Source organism: Passer domesticus, chromosome 3 (assembly GCF_036417665.1).
Source record: "Passer domesticus isolate bPasDom1 chromosome 3, bPasDom1.hap1, whole genome shotgun sequence".
NCBI classification, from domain to species: Eukaryota; Metazoa; Chordata; class Aves; order Passeriformes; family Passeridae; genus Passer; species Passer domesticus.
Window position 1 is genome coordinate 27,706,480 of NC_087476.1, and position 17,909 is coordinate 27,724,388.

Genomic DNA, 17,909 nt, shown 5'->3' on the forward strand with positions numbered 1-17,909 from the left:
AAGTTTAAGAAAGCTAATGAAGAGGCAGGTTAAAAGGAAGGATTTTGTTCTGTTGCTCAGATGAGAATAATTCTTATAAATAAAAGGTTTGAGTTTTCCAGTATTAAAATATGTTGCCAGAAACATTCTTTTTTTAAAAGCCTTTCCACATGAGAAAAAAAAAATCTGTTTAAAACAAACATTTTAAAATGCTTACAACATTTTTCAAAATAGAAACAATTTTTTAAAAACCCATGGAAATGTTTCACTTGTTGACTAGCTCTTCAGGAAATAATTTTTTCTTTTTTTTTAATCTCAGCCTTGAATTCATGTGTATCCAATACACTGTTCACTTTCTGTATCTCCCTGAACAGATGCAGAAACAAAGTATTCAAAAAAAGCTTTCAAAAGTCATTTCAGAAAAACTGAGACAATAATGCAGATTTGAACAATTAAGCAAATCAATAAAATCTAAAATAGAAGAGTCACAATAACTCTCACTTTCTTTTTCTGCAATTGTAATGAAAAATGAAGAACACAATGTAGTTATAATTAGCATTGATATTACAGGGAAAGTTGTGTTTTAATCACCTGACAGAACATAGTTTGATTTGATTATCTTTTCTATTCTTAAAATTACCAAAGTCAGGGACTGTGACACTCACCAGGTCATTAATATGAAACTGGAAACTTTTTTTTTTAATACCCTGAAGCCATGCTTTTACTTTGTATCATATTCACTGTATCTTAATGTATTTTTTCCTTTTATTTTTATTAATAATCAGAATGACTGTAAAATCTTTTTTTTCTCACTGATGCCTTCAAGGTTTTTCCTACAGAGTTGATCTAAAATCAGTCAAACTAAGGACCCATTCCTTTGGAAATTCTTACTTTTTTTGGTTGCTCACAACTGAGTTTAGCAGATGTCCTGACAAAAAAAAAATTGAAAGAAAACATAGATGAGAAAATTTAGCTCAAAGACAATAAAAGATCAGAGTGATGTGAACATTTTTGGGCTTACTGTTGTGTGCAGACGAAGGCATGACTGAACTTCATTACAGATGGTGCTTTTTGAATTGTTCTTGTCTAGTTTATTTATCTTTTTATGTGTTTATTTAGTGGAATTTCAATGCTTACTGACATGTAACTTCATTGACTAGCTATGAATGTAGAAACAGTGTTTCTGAGCTGAAAATTATGGATCTTTTAGAGCAGCTGAAGTTCTGCTAAGGACACACAAGTTTCTCTGCTGAAACCACATCTGAGTTTGACCCGAAGGCTTTTCATCCATAAAAAAAAAGCTTTCATTTGATCTGCAGGTTGTTACAACTCCTCATCCTAACAAAGAAGAGCTATGTGTGAGGTACGTGTTAAGACATGAAAATGCAATTCAAAGGAATTCTGAGTATGAATCCCATGGCACTGGGGCAGCACTTAAAAGCTTTCTGTTCTAGAAAAGGGGAAATGGTAGGATTTGTGACTTTCTTTAAACCAAGATCTGAAGCAAAACATGTTGGCTTCTCTCAAGAGGCTTCATTCTCCTATAGTTGTAGGAATTGATGGTTATAAATAGTCAGTGAGGACAGGAAGTGTGGTCAGAGCACGCTCATCAGGGAAATACAACAGTATATGTATTCCTATTGACGGGAAATTTATTGTATTCCTGTTGATACTGAGTCTGAAGTGAAAAAATAATACATGGGAAGCATTTATTTGTTGTGCTGTTTCCAGACTTCATGCATAAATCAGTGAGCATAGAACATCAATATCGGATAGAAATCATTAAAGGTGCGATTTTAATCAGACAGGGAATGGTGAAAACCCTACTTGGTACTTCATACTGGCTTGCCTTCAAAGTCATCCCCGTTAAGTTTCCTTCTATTTGATAAATCTAGCTGTTGAGCCTGTATTTCTTGCCTGTAATTCCAGCTTTCTTAGTTTTCATTCATAATCTGTACACGTCTGACAGCTGAGTGAAAGATGTGTTACGCATGTACTAACTTCCTCTTTCTCACATGTCTTGCTCTGGAGCACAGTCCTAAAAAAAAAAAAAAAAAAGTGTCTTGTCCCCTAAATTGTGATCAATTACACAAAGTCTTGTTTTGTCATTTAGTACAGGAAATAATTTATTAAGTCTACTCTTCAAACACAACATAGTTATTGAACCAGAACAGGTGGAAGGCAAACAATTGCAGGACTAGCAAATATAAAGAAAAAATGTATTTTTGCCTTTACATGGCCATTTTTATAGCTTTTAAGTTATTTCAACTTCTGGTCACCCACAGGCTTACCAGAACTACGACAAAAGTATATCGGCTATGAAGTTTGGAGAGGTTAAGAGTCAAGCATACTAAGTGGTTTTTGTTTAGTCTGCTTCCAGCATAATTCAATGTAATCCCATGGTCGGGTCCTCCAGAGCAAGGGAGGCAAAAGGAGCACGAGTTATGCCCGCAGCTGTTTTTCACTGATGGCTGTGAAACTTTGTCATGGCACTTGCCTGGATGGGAAATATCCACCATACATGTTGGACACCTGCGTGCAAATGTAATAACTGTTCTTCCTGCTGGAGCTGTACGGGATGCAGGTGTCCCAGAGCCAGCAGCGGGGGCTGCAGGGGCTCTGTGAGGGCTCTGGGGCAGCCCCAGCCAGACACAGCTGGATCCAACCACCCACCGCAGGGCATGGCCAAGACCATGGCCCAGGGCAGCCCCAACCAGACACAGCTGGTTCCAGTTAGACACAGCCGGTTCCAGCTGGACACAGCCAGTTCTAGCTGGATCCAAACGCCAGCACAGGGCATGTCATGGCTGAGCCCACAGCCAGGGCAGGGGTATTGTGGGGACTGCCTTTGTAACAAGGACACAAGAAGATAGTGGGGCATGGGGAGTAAAAAGGAATGAGAAGCAACAGAGGGAACAGCAAGGTGAGGAAAGAAGAAAAGGAAGAACAAGTCAGTGGTGGAGAGCTCTGGAGCAGCAGAAGAGAGGAGAAGGATGGATGTGCAGAGGGAAACTTCTGCCTCCAGTGTCCAACACACCTTGTGCCACTGGTTGCCTGACATAGGGACGAAGTGTTACTTGAAGTCATGTAAAAAGAGAAAATGTACCTGGGGTGATGAGGAGTGTTATAGATACATATTATAATATTGGCTTTTTGCAAATATTAAAATGGATTCTATATGTGTGGTGTTAAAGTAACTTTGTTATAAAGATATAGTTTTTATTTCTGTTGTAAATTAAGCTTAGACTTAGTAGTGAAATAGCCGATACAGATATGCTTGTGTTAAAATGCGATGATGATACCAGATATGTCAACTGCCAGCACTCACCATCTGAAGACAGAGTGGGCCGGGGCCCAAAAATGGAAGTGATGATAAGAATGGACTAAAACCACAACACATGCTCCAAAAAGGTGGACCTGAGGAGGAGCCATGCTAAACAGTTCTTGGAATAGGTAAATTAGTTTGGGGAAAAGTTTAAAATGCATGATTGTTTATGAATATGTAACAGGTTGATGCAATAGAAATGGTATGTAAAGGGTGTTTCCAGAATAGCAGGTGTGCTCTTGGCTAAGTGCCAAGATGCACACAGCTGTTTATCTTTGCTCTATGGTCTTTGTCTCCTATTGTACTTTACTAAACTGTCTAAATTTTTACAGGAGAGTGAACCTTGTTTTTCACATGGAATGTGGGAAAAGGGGAGAAAAGGTGATTTCCTCAGCTGTGAAATGTTTGTTTTTTTCCCTTGTTCTTTAATTTTAAATACATCAATCAATAATTAAACATTTATATTAATAACAATAAATGAAGCTAATTCCCCAAAACTGAATTTGTTCTGTCCATGAGAGTAACTGGCACTTGTCTTTTGTCTTTTTTTCCAGCTCTTTACCTCAAACCAGATGATTTCTTGTTCTCATGTTTTCTCCCTAGCCCCACAGAACAGAGCAGTAAAAAGCAGCTTGGTGGGAGTTTGGCTGCTAGACAAGGTTTATCCACCACAAGAACAAATTTTGTATCTGTGTATAGTGCCAATAAAAAGCAAGAAAATAAAGTAATTTGTGTGTAAATATTAATATATCTTAATATGTACTTATATATAGTGTATATGGATAAGGAAAAATCAGAATATTTATTTATGTTTTATTAGAATCAATAGAGAAAAGCAGTAACAAGTATCTAAGAAATATGATAAGTTGCAGGTTTTTTGGGATTTTTTTTACAGATAGTGTAGATTAGCTGGTCAAGGCTCATCATATTAAAGACCTCGTGAGAAATATCGCCTGTGTGATGATATCTTCACAGCAAATATTACTTAAGTTTGTATAATTCAAATATCTGCTTCTTTCCTGCTAGAAAGATATCTTTTATTCCTAGGCGAATATTTGTAACTATGAACAAATTCAGAAAAGTTACCACCTCTTCAGTATAAATTGAATTTTTGTTGATGGTAGATGTACTTAAATCCAAAGTTTGTCACAGTACGACCTGTAAGCATACTTGCTAGTAAAGCAAAATATAAACTTGAATACAATTTTAAAAGCAAAGGAAAGCTAAACATTATCTCATTGTATTTATTGTCATAAGGATATATGTATCATAGAAAGAAATATTTTGCAGAACACTGAAATCTTTTTTGACTACACATTGTTTAAATTTTGGAATATAATTAAGGTATTTCTTAATTCTTTCTAACTTAAAAAAAAACAACAACAAACAAAACAAAAACAAAAACGACAACAACAAAAAAAAACCAAAACAAAACAAAAAAAACCCAACCAACCAACAAAAAAAAAACCCACAAAAAAAACCCCCAACACCAGTTTTCTAGATAAAACTGTAAACTTCCTGAACACTATTTTTGGGATTTACTTTTTTGAATTTAAGTGTTCAATTGCAGAAATATGCCTGGATACATTTTTTTTTGCTTTAAGGTCATAGAAAGCAAGATTAGATGACTCTTCTCAGAAATCATTTGACAGTTTGAATATGCTGCCTTAGCAAAAGATTATTCAAAGCTTTTGCTGGGATATGTAAAATACCACATTATGAATAATCTGACCTGTAATCTGACCTGTTTCATGCATGGTTTTGGTAAATCAATGCAAAATATAGAAGACACATTTGAAAGATTTTGCAGTCTTGTAATTTACAAATACTAAATTCATAAAATTAGTACTGCAATTCCAAGTTATTGAGTGGAAGAATCAATCCCTGTTCAATTCATACTTAAAAAACAAAACCCAGAAATGCCACATTTCATGCATCCCCTTAATACAAAATTCAAAATTTCACCTAGGATGAGAACTGTCTTTTCCTTAAGGGAAAAATATTAGGTTCCACAAAGAAAATGAAAGCTTCAGGAAAGTTTTGTGTCAGTTAAAAATTACCCTGCAGTCAGTCTATGACTGTGAACATCAGTGTCCTTATTTTATAAAAAATATTTTTAGCAAAGTCATGCTGTCTAATATAAAGGGAGCATATAGTCTAATAGTCTAATATAAAGGTATCACAGTGATAATAATTGTATAAACTCAACTTCACATCAATTATTTCTAAGAAAATATAAATTTTTATCTTTGAAGATTTTACTCATTTTTTCATTAATTCAATTTGGCTTTTTTTTTTTTTACTTAGTAAAACTGGACATCTTTTCATATTTTCCTTGCCTAAACAAAAGTGCAGATGGTGAAACCCAGAGAGAAATTTTATGTAAATGTTTTTCCACAGTTTATAGCATGGAATAGTAGTTTATTTTCTAGTTGTTTAAAAAAATCATGTTATTGCTTAGCTTATTAACTCTAAAAATGTGCATTATTTAAGTACTACAACAGCGATTATGATTTTTATGTGAATATTTCTTATTTCATACGAGCTGAATCAAATTTAATGGTATAAATAAATGTGTGAATTACTGAAGGAGTAGAGATACAAAAAACATGTGCAAATGCAATTTATTTTAAATATGGAAAGTTGATTTGATCAGAAAGACAGCTGAAGAAGTGGCCATTTCAGGAAGATGCTAAAAGGCCAGACATATTAGAGAGATGAGTATTACATTTGATCATTGTTTTTTGAGTCACTTCCCCAGAGCCCAGGTGATTGTAGATTTTAGAACTGCTAATTAAAATCTCCATCAAATAGTTAGAAATAGATCAATCTCTGTCAAGCACAGTATCAGCTAAGGAGTGGAGATTTATTTCTGAACTTGTTTTGCAGGTTTTGATTCTCACAGCAAGAACAGCATCTGGAGAAAAGGCCTGCTTGGAGAAATGTGCTTACGCATAGTTATTATTTTTCTGGAATGAGTGTGGGTTTTTGTTTACCCACATGTGTCCAGTCTAGTACAGGCCAAATAAAATCTTGGCACATAATTTTGGGGAAAATAGCAACAAAAATAAAAATTCTGCTTTGGCCTACATTTCAGTGGGGCTCAGACATGACCCGTCAGGCCTGGCCAGATCTCTGCCTGTATGAGTTTACATTTAAATGTTAAAACACTTCTCGCATCAGTTCAGACTCTGCCAAGAGCTGTCATGTATAGTTACTCTAGAAACTAGGGGACAACTTTCATGGGATTACGTGTTATTCTCCAGTAACTTGTTCAATGTGAAATCCATTTCATTCTTTCTTAATTTCTTATCTGCAGAAATGCAATTGACAATATTTTTTTATTTACCTTGTGAAAAATTTGTGTAGATAATACACTTAAAACTTGTAAAATGGCCTAGATCAATTATAAACCAGAATGTGTTACAGAACCTAAGATAGCTAAATTTGTCTTCCATGAAAAGCATGAAACATGCAATTGTCATGGTAGACAGATAAAAAAGTTGGTAGCTAAAAATGAGGGAATAACCTTCTTCAACAGATGTTAGCTTGTGAGAATTACCTAGGGTTTGGAAAAACAGAGTCAAACCTTACTGCTTAGTACTATGTTGAAAGTAGTCACCCTTTTATTCCAGGCATAGTCTGTTGGCCTTCTTGTTTCTTTATAACGAAAATAAATTACAAGAGTTCATAATTTTATTCAAGAAATAAATAAATGCAAAATACTGAAAGCTTTTCTAAGGAGATTTTTTTTTCTGACTTAGTAGGGTAATGATTGTCTTCTAAAATCATAATTGGATACTGCACGTTACCTTGTAAGAGCAAGTATACCTTCACAAAGGACCCTTCTTGGGATCAGGTAGTCTGTAACCACTCTTGAATTTGGAATGCTGAGTGATCTGAAGTTGCAAAGCAAAGAAAAAAAAAGGAAAAAAAAAATTGTACTTTAAAAATAGCACTGGTAGCAAAAGTACTGAAAAATACTTCTATGGGACAAAAATATATTTAAAACACTTCAATGTAGATAGGAGACTCTATAAAGATTAAGAAAAGTAAAATATAATAATTCAAATATTTAAATAATGAGATTCTTGTAACTCATTTTCTGAAGAGGAGGTAGGAAAATAGAATATAAATTCCTTTATATATATATATATATATATATATAAGATACAGAAGTATAGCTATTAATATGACTCATGTAGGTGAATGTTTGGAGTATATTATAAAGTAAAAGGACAGTGGAAATGGAACACAATCATTTTTACTTAGATGATAATTTGAGAGAGAATTGATCCAAATCTATAACCATTACATAATTTTTTATTAAAAAACATATAATGTGTTCAATAAAATAAAACCAAAATATCACACCCAACTTTTAATGTTTAATTAAGGAAAAATTTTTGGCATTGTAATTTGTAATGAGAGTTTAGATAGACAATCTTACCTTCCCAAGGCTCTGAAATTATTAGAATCCAAATCAAGCTAGCAGGCTTTGAGCAACTTTTCACTTAGTAGTTACTTATTTTAAAATGTGAAGGTAAAGGCTCAACATCAGTTCTTTTACAAGGTGTCTATGACAATAGTAAATCCCATTAATGTCTGAAGTACTTCAAACAGGGAAGTCTTTTAACGATTTCCAGGTCTTCAAAGAATAAGCCTTTCCTACCTGAAAGCTCTCAGAAAGGTTTCATATAGTAAACTAGCCAGTTTTTCAGGGAGCTTCTGGCAGCAGAATGTGGTTAAAAGGGGTCACCTTCAAAATATGGAAAAATACAGAATCAGTTTCAGGTGCAAGAAATTATACCAAAAATCCCTTATTAAATCTGTGAGTAGAATTTCATCTCGTTTTTACAGTAATCGGCTCACTCACACAGGAATAAGAATATTTACATGGTAATGAGGTAGAAATTGTTTCCCCAAGGCATTCTCAATGATATTCTTTAAACAGTATGAATTTTCAGAAAAAAAATTTCTCAGCCAGTATAAGGGTTGTCCCATATTTATACACCTGACAATTTTTTTAAAAATAAAACAGTATCTGGAAATGAATGTTGAAAATCCATACAGGCAGCAAAAGAATAAGCCTAATATAATTTAAAAGCATAAATATAAATATAAGTTCTACTGTCAAGTTAAATGTCTAGGACTTGCACAATAAATTTTTCAAGGGTATCTCGGTAAGAAAAAGTAAAATAAATTAGACTTACATTCTTATTGCTAAATATGCCAGTAAGGGAGAGTGTGTGTGTGTGTGTGTGTAGAAACCCCAATTATGACACAGATTTACCTGGTAAAGAAGAATTGATAAAATTAGTTAAAAAGTAGTAGAAATTCCATTTGCTAGTAAGAATTATGTATTCCTCATTATTATGTGCTCTTTTCATTCTTTTGTGAGGCAGTCTCTCAAAAATAATAGAAACAAAACAAGAAAAGACCAGGAACCTTAAATTCTGTTTGATACCAAGTATAACTGAGATGTTTTGCCTGTGACAACTCAGGGTAGATAAACAGCATAAATTAGTTTAAGAGAGGAGAGACTATTCTTTGAGAGGTATGATCCCTGCTAAGGGCTATACAGCAGGTCAGGAGAGAACCCTGCAGAGAAAAATATATCAAATTATTATTTTACATTGTTTCAAATCAGGCTCATTTAATTTCCTCCATTATGACTTTTAGCAGTGCATATAGGAGAAGGATTAGGACTTCTGTTCCAGGGCAGGACGGTTGGAACTAGATGAACTGTAAGGTAGCTTCCAAATTTGGCCAGTCTGTGATTTAATGCACATTCCCTCTCAGCTGTTTGGAATCTCCTTTTAACTTTGGCTATACATAACGCTTTTGGCTGATAGGTAAACAGGCTTATATTGGTATCATATGTGGTAATGAACCTTGCAAAATTTGAGTACGTAAATTGTATTATTGAACTTTTTCATAGACACTGATGTAATTAAGATCCTCATATGCTGACTTTCAAAGGATTTCTTTGCATAAACTGATCATATCTGTAGAATATGAAAATACAAATTTCCTTTTAAACAAAAAAGGGTTTAAAATATGGAAACAAGTGTTGGGTTGTGTTCCTACTGTCACACTAACATGGTATAGTATTCTGTGTACCACTTGCACTGTGCCATTTTTAAACCTGGGTGGACTTTCTCAATTATCCCAACTTGTTGAGTGAGATATAAAGGTATAACCAGAAGAGAGATTATGGTTATTTCCCCCCAGAGAAATGAGAGAAGAAATTAATTAAAGTGATATTTTTGTTTCCCTTTTGTGCATAGTTTCAGACTTTAGAACAAATCTTCTCTTTCTGTTGACAATAATTAACAACATTAACAAGGATCCCTGGAGAGGGCTTTTCAAATTGAAAAGACCACTTAATGGGAAAAGAATGTAAGTTTCATCAGTTTGGGGCTTTTCATGAAAGCATACATGTATGGAACTCACCTGGACAGTAATTCTCTGTATGTGAAGTGCAGTACTAAAAATCATGGTATTATTCTTTAAAAATGAATAAAACTATCATTTACGTTAATTTTGTGACAAAATCAGATATTCTTTGTAGCACGGAGTATCTTAAGATAATGATGAATTACACATGCTGAAGGGTAGAAAGGGGGGGATAGTATGAGGGACAGGTTCCTTGTATAGACCAAATTAAATTATTTCCCAAGCATATTTAAAATACAGATCTATGTGACAGGGTCTCCCTGGAATGCTATAGCTTTGGTTCCTAATCAATAGAGACTGTTCCTATCTGATTGATTTACTAATCTCATTTATGTGAAATGGGTTTTAATTTGCTGAGGATTTAATTGCATTTATTGTATGATTAATTGTGGCAGGGTGCTTGGAGCTCCGGACAGGCTTTTGCAGTAATTTATATCTGATTTAAAGAAAAAAAATTAATAATATTTTAGGAACTCAAAACATTTCTTGCAGTCTGGGGGCAAAGTTACATCTCTCCTCTAAAAAGACTCTTCCATACAAGAGACATGATGCTCCTAGAGCAGATCTATTGGAAGAAAACAAAGATGATTAGGGGACTGAAGCAAATCCCTTATGAGAAGGGGTTGAGCGATTTGGGTCTGTTCAATCTTGAGAAGAAACAACTGAGGACCTCATCACTGTCTATAATAAGTATCTGAAGGGAGGGTGTCAAGAGGATGTTTCCAGGCTCATCTTGGTGGTGCCAAGCAATGGGCAAAACTGATGCACAGGAAGTTCCACCTGAATATGAGGAAGAACTTCTTTACTTTGCAGTGACTGAGCACTGGAACAGATTGCCCAGGGAGGTTGTGGAGTTTCCCTCACTGGAGCTATTAAAATCTGGACACAATCATGTGTGCTCTAGGATACCCCTGCTTAAGCAGAGAGGCTGTAACAGATGACCCGCTGTGGCCTACTGTGGTCTCTTCCACCTTGCCCCATTCTGTGAAACACATTGTTACAGAATAATTTTTTAAAATATCTTTTTAAGGCAAAGGTGGTAGCTAAGTTTGTGTTGAAATATTTACTGTAGAAAAGCTATTGCTACTTAGCAATCATTGAATTAGCATAATGTTTTCAGGAGCCTTATGTTTTCTTTGCTGTCCTTCTACATATTTATTATTCCCCCAATACTTTAAATTGTTTTTAAGTGGAGTGACTCTGCCAAACCAAACATGAATTGATGAATATACATATGGCATCAGAACTGGCTGGGATGTGGCCAACACTGCTCATAGCAGTCCATATAGTGCTGTGCTTTGTGTTTGTAGTTGAGATGTTGACAACACACTGGTGTTTTAGCAATTGCTGAGTAGTGCTTGTGCAGTGTTTAGGCTGTCACCCACACCTTTACACACATACACAAACAGTCACAGGCGAGTTGGTGGTGGGGCAGAAATCTGGGAGAGAACACAACTGGGACAGTTGAGCCAAACATGCCTGAAAGATATCCCATACCATATGATATCATTCTCAGTGATAAAAGCTAAGGGAAACAGTCTGTGTTTCTGGAGGAGGTCACAGAACATTTCATTACTGTTTGTGGTCTTTTGAAGAAACTGCTACATGTACTGAGTACTTACCAGAAAAAGTCTGAATATCTCCTTCTGATGGGAAGTAAATAATTTTTTTTTGCTTTGTTTCTGTGGAAGCTTTTGTTTTCTTATAGCAAGCTGTCTTTATCTTGACCCATGAGTTTTTCATCTTATTTTCTCACTTTCTTCAGCTGAGGGCAAAGAGTGAGAGTGGCTTTGTGGGTATTTGGCAGCCAAGGTTAATCCAACATGTTGGTCAAAAAAATCCCAAACTAATATCCACCTTTACTTCCTACATGAAATTCACAGACTTAGGATGACCCATGATATCAAAAATGGAGCCCTTTGTGGATTAGGGGGCACAGACTATCCACCTACATTGTTCAGTTCACTAAACACATAACCCTTTAAATCACCAGAAGCAGCCATTTATGGAATTGGAATTCCACAGAAAACTGTTCAAGATATGAAAATGAAAAATAAGACTAAAATCCTTGCCATTTCCATTCACTTGTGTTCTGGTTTAATCCAGCAGGCAGATAAGCACCACACTCTCATTCTTCTGCTTTGCTGTGGGATGGGACGAAAATTGGAAGGAACAAAAAATAAAACTCGCAGTTTGAGATAAAGATGGCTTCATAGGACAGAAAATGAAGGGAAACAATAATTATGAGCATACTAAACAAATTGTGTACAATGCAATTCCACCCACCATCTGATACACAGCCTGTTCCCAGGCAGCAGGCCCTGGGTCAGCTTTTGCCCTAGTTTGTACACTGAGCAGGGTATCATATGATTTGGAACATCCTTTTGGCCACTTTGGGTCTGCTGCCCTGCCTGTCTCTCCTACCAACATTTTGTGTACCCCCAGCATCCTTGTGGTGTGAAAAGCTGCAGTCTTTGACTTAGTGCAAATCCTGCTCACTGCATTATCAACATCATTCTCATCCTAAATGTAAAACACAGCAATTTCCTGTACCAATTACAGGAAGAGAATTAACTCAATCCTAGCTGAAAATAGGACATCTGGTCATACCACAGTTGAAATGTCTTCAGTAAAACCAAATTTGATTGTCAGTATGTTTCTCACCTCCATTCTTTATCTTTGAACCCCTTCTGACAGCTAGATGAGACCGATTGTGTAATCTCTTTCCTGCCTGTATCAAATGAACTAATGAAACTTTTCAATTATTTAATTAATTTCAGTCCAGTTAAATCACATTTTGAATGGATACCAAGTCTCCATAAACCCATAGAAAACACAGTTTAATTTTTTTTAATTATCCCTTTACAAAAGTAAATAGCACAAACTTAACTTCAGCACAAAAATATACAGAAAACTCTACATGCATTCATAGAAATTCTGACAAGGAATCCAATATAATAATTGTCATGCCATGTAAAGTCTCTGTACTGTTTGATTTTAGGTCCGAGGCACCTACAGTTTAATCCCTTGAATGCTAGAGACAGAATGCACTCAGTACAATAAACGTATCTCAAAATTTCTTTTTATGCTCACTCATTCACTCAATTATTCTTGTTGTTAACTTTCCATAACTTTTGACTCACATTCTTTTTTTTTTGTTTACTGAACAATATGATGTGACACAATGTAAGGCTACAATTTTGCCCAGTCTTCCTTTTGTTTGTAAGAGTAGTTTGACATGTGCCTCCTACAAATCTCTTTTATATGGGTTTCTGATCACACTTGCCACTGGAATAATTTTTCCAGTGTTCTATCCTGGTGTTATAATATGTATGGACTTCACATGTAGAGTTAAAATAAGAGGGTAACAAAGACACTTCACTTTGGTGACCTAAACCCCTTAAAACAATCCAGTCTGAAAAAGCTGAAAAAAAATCTGACCAAAAAAAAAGAATTCCACAAAAATATCAAAACCGCAGGACTAAAATGACTCTCTACAGAAACAATAAAGAAATTAATACAATAGTAAGTAAAGAATTCAAATGGTGTTTTTCTTCAAATACACACTATCTTCCATGTATCTAATTTTAAAATCTGTTTTATTATAACTTTCTTTGTTCTGGTAACTTTCTACATTGTGGGTTTTTTCTTTAGTCAGATTTTATCCTAAAATCTTACTGCATTTTAAAATAGTCCTTTTACACAGCATTATCATAAGTCTTTAAAAGTGTATTACTTCATGTTTAGGCTCTTCCCTAGTCTCTTAACATCCATATTGTTCAAATTTAGGTGGATTCTTATGCATAATGGCCCAATGACATTTTTTCTATGGATCCATCTCATGAGTAACCTTGTGAATAGTTTCTCATCTTGATCATCTAAAATGTTGTTTCCACTTACCCTCATGAAACACAAGCATGCCTTCCTGATAGACAGCCAAAAACCTAATACAAAGCTTTTTCTCTAGTCTGTCACTTTAATTTTATAACCCTTCTTCTACACTGTTCTATTGGTTGTTTTTCTGACAGATGAATAAAAATCATCCCAGTCAGGGATCTTAGAGGTTATATCAGCTTCCAATTACTATCCAGTATCAAGAGGATGATTCTTGTCTATGACTAGAGGTTTAGTTTAGCTTCATGAATTTAGGGAAAAAAAAGGAACAATGATTATTATGTGAGAGAAGCTACAAGAGTTGCAAAAGGAGGTGGGAAATTACTCTAACCTAGTTTGCTGATGTTTTAACAAATGATTCCCATGAGCACCTGCCAACAAATCACATAGACTAACTCTATAATGGGTTTGACTTTCCTTCTGACTAATTCAGTTTTCATGAAATGGGAATTTAGTCATAAGAAATATGCAAGCCCTTTGATAAGTGAAAATAGTTTAATCTTCACCTACTTTAAAATCAACTGTGGCAGTACATGACCTATAAGATACCGTTTGCTGAAAAATGCTTCATTTTTCTAAATATACTCTGTGAAATGGAAACCCTTTCTACTGCCATCTTAGAGAAAAAAGTATTCCTGGAGGGATTGCTCTAGTTCTTCTTCTTATCCATTATATCTTCTTTATTAATATTATACATTTCATTACTTATTTAATTTTTTATTTTCTTTTTTCCCCTTTACAGAGCTAATAGACTGGCATAAAGTACTAATGCCCTTTATCCATACAGGCAAACTGCTAGTTGTTGACCACGATCATGAACTAGAAAATACTCAGGTGATGAAAGTATTTTCCCCTTGAGATTTAAACTGTCAAAAAATTATATCTGTGTACCAAAAGGAAAAAAAAAAACAATCAAGAAACCACACCACCCAAACTTACACACCCCCCATACTAGCCTGAAATCTTAAGAAAACCCTGCACCAAATTTACTAACAACACAGAATATGGACTTTTTATATAGAGATAATTTTCTATTATGGTGGCTGCACAAATAAGGTAATTTTAACAGAAGCAATTCAACAAAGAGCTACTGTTAGTTTAGGGGAAATAGTAATGATATTTAAATACTGAGAGGCAATGGAGGAAGAAAATATTCTTACTGATTTTTCTTAAACAGAAACAAAAAATCTTCTGCATTTTTTCTTTATTTTGGTAATCATATAAACCTGGAATCACAGAATATCTCAAATTGGAAGGGATCCATAGGGATCATCAAGTTAACTGCCTGTTCCTTGCAGGAGACCTAAAACTAAAGCGTATGACTAAGACTGTAGACCAGACACTCCTTGAACTCTGGCAGGCTCATTGCCATAGCCACGTTCCTGGGGAGCCTGTTCCAGTGAGTGACCGCCATCTGTCTCAGTGAAGAACCATTCCTTAATGCCTGAATGCAGATGGAGTAGCTGATATGCTACTTGTGTTAATCTGCATAAAATATTCTTAGATATTTTTCTTTTCTTAACTGGATATTATCTGATGGAGATAAGTTTTATAGCACACAGAATGCTTTTCAAACTACTCTAATTTTTAAAGGTTATCACTCCAGTGGCTATTCCACATCTCATAACTGAGAAGTAAGCATCTGAACCCTTTGCAGGAGAAAAAAAGTAATTTTTATAACTTCTGGAAAAATACAATTGTTTTTTCCAGACATGGTTGTTTTATGAATTACATGTGAATTATTATAAATAATTATGGATTTTAATGCTTTGCTGTAACTGGAACACATTTTTCTTGATTGAAAAATCCCTTGAAAATGAATACAAATTTCTAGTGATGAAGTGTGATAATAAAGGAGGCACAAAGTGTGTGTGTGGTGGAATTGTCTTTTTCTCAATGTTTAATATTTAAAATTCTCATAACAATTCAATGTACTATATTTATAAGAGAATAATTATAAAATGAAAATTGCATATTTACTTTAAAGTGAATTCAGAAATTTTCATCAACCTCAACCTTCAGATAATTTGAGCATCAAGAGTTAGAAGTTCATCATTTGTTACACTAACTATTTTTAATAATTATATTCCTGATACAGTACTAGAAAGGTACTAGAGGGAGCTTTTATAACAAAAAAAAAGAAAATGAGCATAATCCTGTACTGGAAAGTGCTGTTCCACATTTATAATTGCTCTCTGAAAATAACTGTGAATCACTACATTGTTTCTGTGTGTGCAAAGTGGTATCTAAAGGTATCTGAAGTGCCAGAATTTCAATTCAGTTCTTCCATCGTACCTTAATAGTTTCCATACTCTTAGCTATTAAAAGGCGACAGTCAATTTTGTATGCAATAAGCAGTCATTAGCCCATTAGGGCTTTCTTGTGCTGTAAAAAAATATGCTTTGTATTACATCTTGGGTATGTTGTAACTTGGGTATGTCCTGGGTTGACTATATGATGCTTTTATCCCCAATCGTCTTGTTCTGTTTATACTGAATAAAAGTTTTACACCTTTAAGACTCTCTTCCAGACAGTGAAGAGGGGAGGGAAGAAGCGCGCAGTTTGTTTTCAGACTGCTCTCACTCCTCCACATTCCTGCTCCTGGACTGTGTTGTCTGCGGATGGACAGACAGCCAGACAGAGCTCCTTTTTTCCCTTTTTCTTGCTTTTAGTTAGTTTTAGCTAGCTGAGGCAAAGAAGTTCTCTGCATTGTGATTTTTTTTCCTTTTTTCTTGGACCTGTTCAAGCCTGCTCTGGACTGAACACCCAGAAGAGCACCAGCAGCTCCACCTGTGGCCCCCCTGGCCGGGCCTGGGCCATGGCGTTTCCAGCACCAGAGAAACTGATCAGAGACTGAGTGAGCCGAGCTGCAACCTGGGGAGGGGACTGTTCTGAGTTTACTTTCTTTGGAGCAGTGAGAAGTTTTATTGTTAATATTGTTTAGTTTCTATTGTTTAATAAACAGGTTTCTTTCCACTTTTCTCCAAGGAGATATTTTCTCCCGAACCAGTTGAAGAAGAAAGGAGCAATTAAATCTGCTTTTGTAGAGAAGCCCCTTTAAGAGTTATCTCCCAAACTTGCCCTAAACCAAGACAAATACAGCTAGTGGCGCCCAACGTGGGGCTTAAAAAAGTAGAAAAAAACCCTTTATTAATTGCAGATTGGTTGTGCTTGCTGTGCAATAAGTTAAAGTACCCAGTAGCCATGTTATTTGAATTTGTAATGTCTCTTGGGGAGGCTTTTATGTGGCTCTGGTCTCTAGACCTTTTTAAAGTTTCAATACCTTTCTGGTCACTAAGATTATTGTCCCTATCACGTAGTTTTTGCGGTAAAGGGGCACGAATTAGATTAGCTATTGTGCTGGCCTTGGTAATAATGATTTATAGAGCGTTTACAAAGATACTGGCGTCTGTTTACAATATGTATAGTTTATGGTTTCTTCGTCCTACCCTGCATCCCAGTTCTAGCAGTATGTTTTGGGAATTTATTAGTAATTACACCCAGCTAGTTAGAGGAGGAGCAGGGAATGAGGCTTTCCAGCCTTTCCTTTCCTTCTTCTCCTTTAAATCTGTTATGTCACTTTTAGAGAATGTTCAGTTTCCCCTAAATGTTAAAGACACCATCTTTCTAGTATTTAATCTCGTAAGCTTCCTCTATATAGTCTACAGCTTCTCTAAAATAAAGGCCGAAATGTCTAGAAAAGCTGATAAGACCCCTGACCCAGAAGTAGACCCACGTGTGGAGAATCCTGAGTGGAGTAGAAAATGAGAAAATATAAGCCAAATCCTGAAAGAATTCTCTGACCCTATAATCTGGGACTTTCCCCATAAACAAATTCAAAACCCAGCTGAAGTGGAGAAATATCTGAAAGAGAAATATCATGATGACCCTAAAGAAAAAAAGATCATTGCAGTGAGCTAAGCCCTAGCATATGCTTATCGCACACTGCTAAATACTGTAAGGCAACAGACAGAAGAAGGGAAGCAAGGAGATACATCATCAGCTATCCCAGTCGCTCAAGTTGCAACCAACACCCCAAGCTCAAAGCCAACAACTAAACCACATAGTGAGCCTAAGCCAGCAGTTAAACCAGACAATAAACCTCAACCAATAACTGTTGCTACTAACACTAAAAGTAAGAAGTGCACAGACAAAACCGATCAACCAGTAGATAATAATGATAATGATGCAGGAGAAGGACCCTCAACATTTCCTAACATAAAATCAAGAGTCAAAGCAACTAGCACAAGAT

General features: G+C 35.3%; 1 long non-coding RNA gene across 1 annotated transcript in view; it reads right to left on the reverse strand.

Annotated features, from left to right (window-relative positions):
• Nucleotides 1–1,647: 1,647 nt before the first annotated feature.
• The window catches only part of LOC135296225 (uncharacterized), a 30,958-nt gene continuing 14,696 nt past the window's right edge, over nucleotides 1,648–17,909 (reverse strand). Inside the window, exons 3-8 of the long non-coding RNA XR_010358287.1 lie at nucleotides 11,386–11,528; nucleotides 8,518–8,597; nucleotides 7,977–8,063; nucleotides 7,117–7,203; nucleotides 6,557–6,617; nucleotides 1,648–2,017 (exon numbers count right to left, since the gene is read on the reverse strand). This is a non-coding gene — a long non-coding RNA (uncharacterized LOC135296225). The remainder of the gene's footprint in view (nucleotides 2,018–6,556; nucleotides 6,618–7,116; nucleotides 7,204–7,976; nucleotides 8,064–8,517; nucleotides 8,598–11,385; nucleotides 11,529–17,909) is intronic.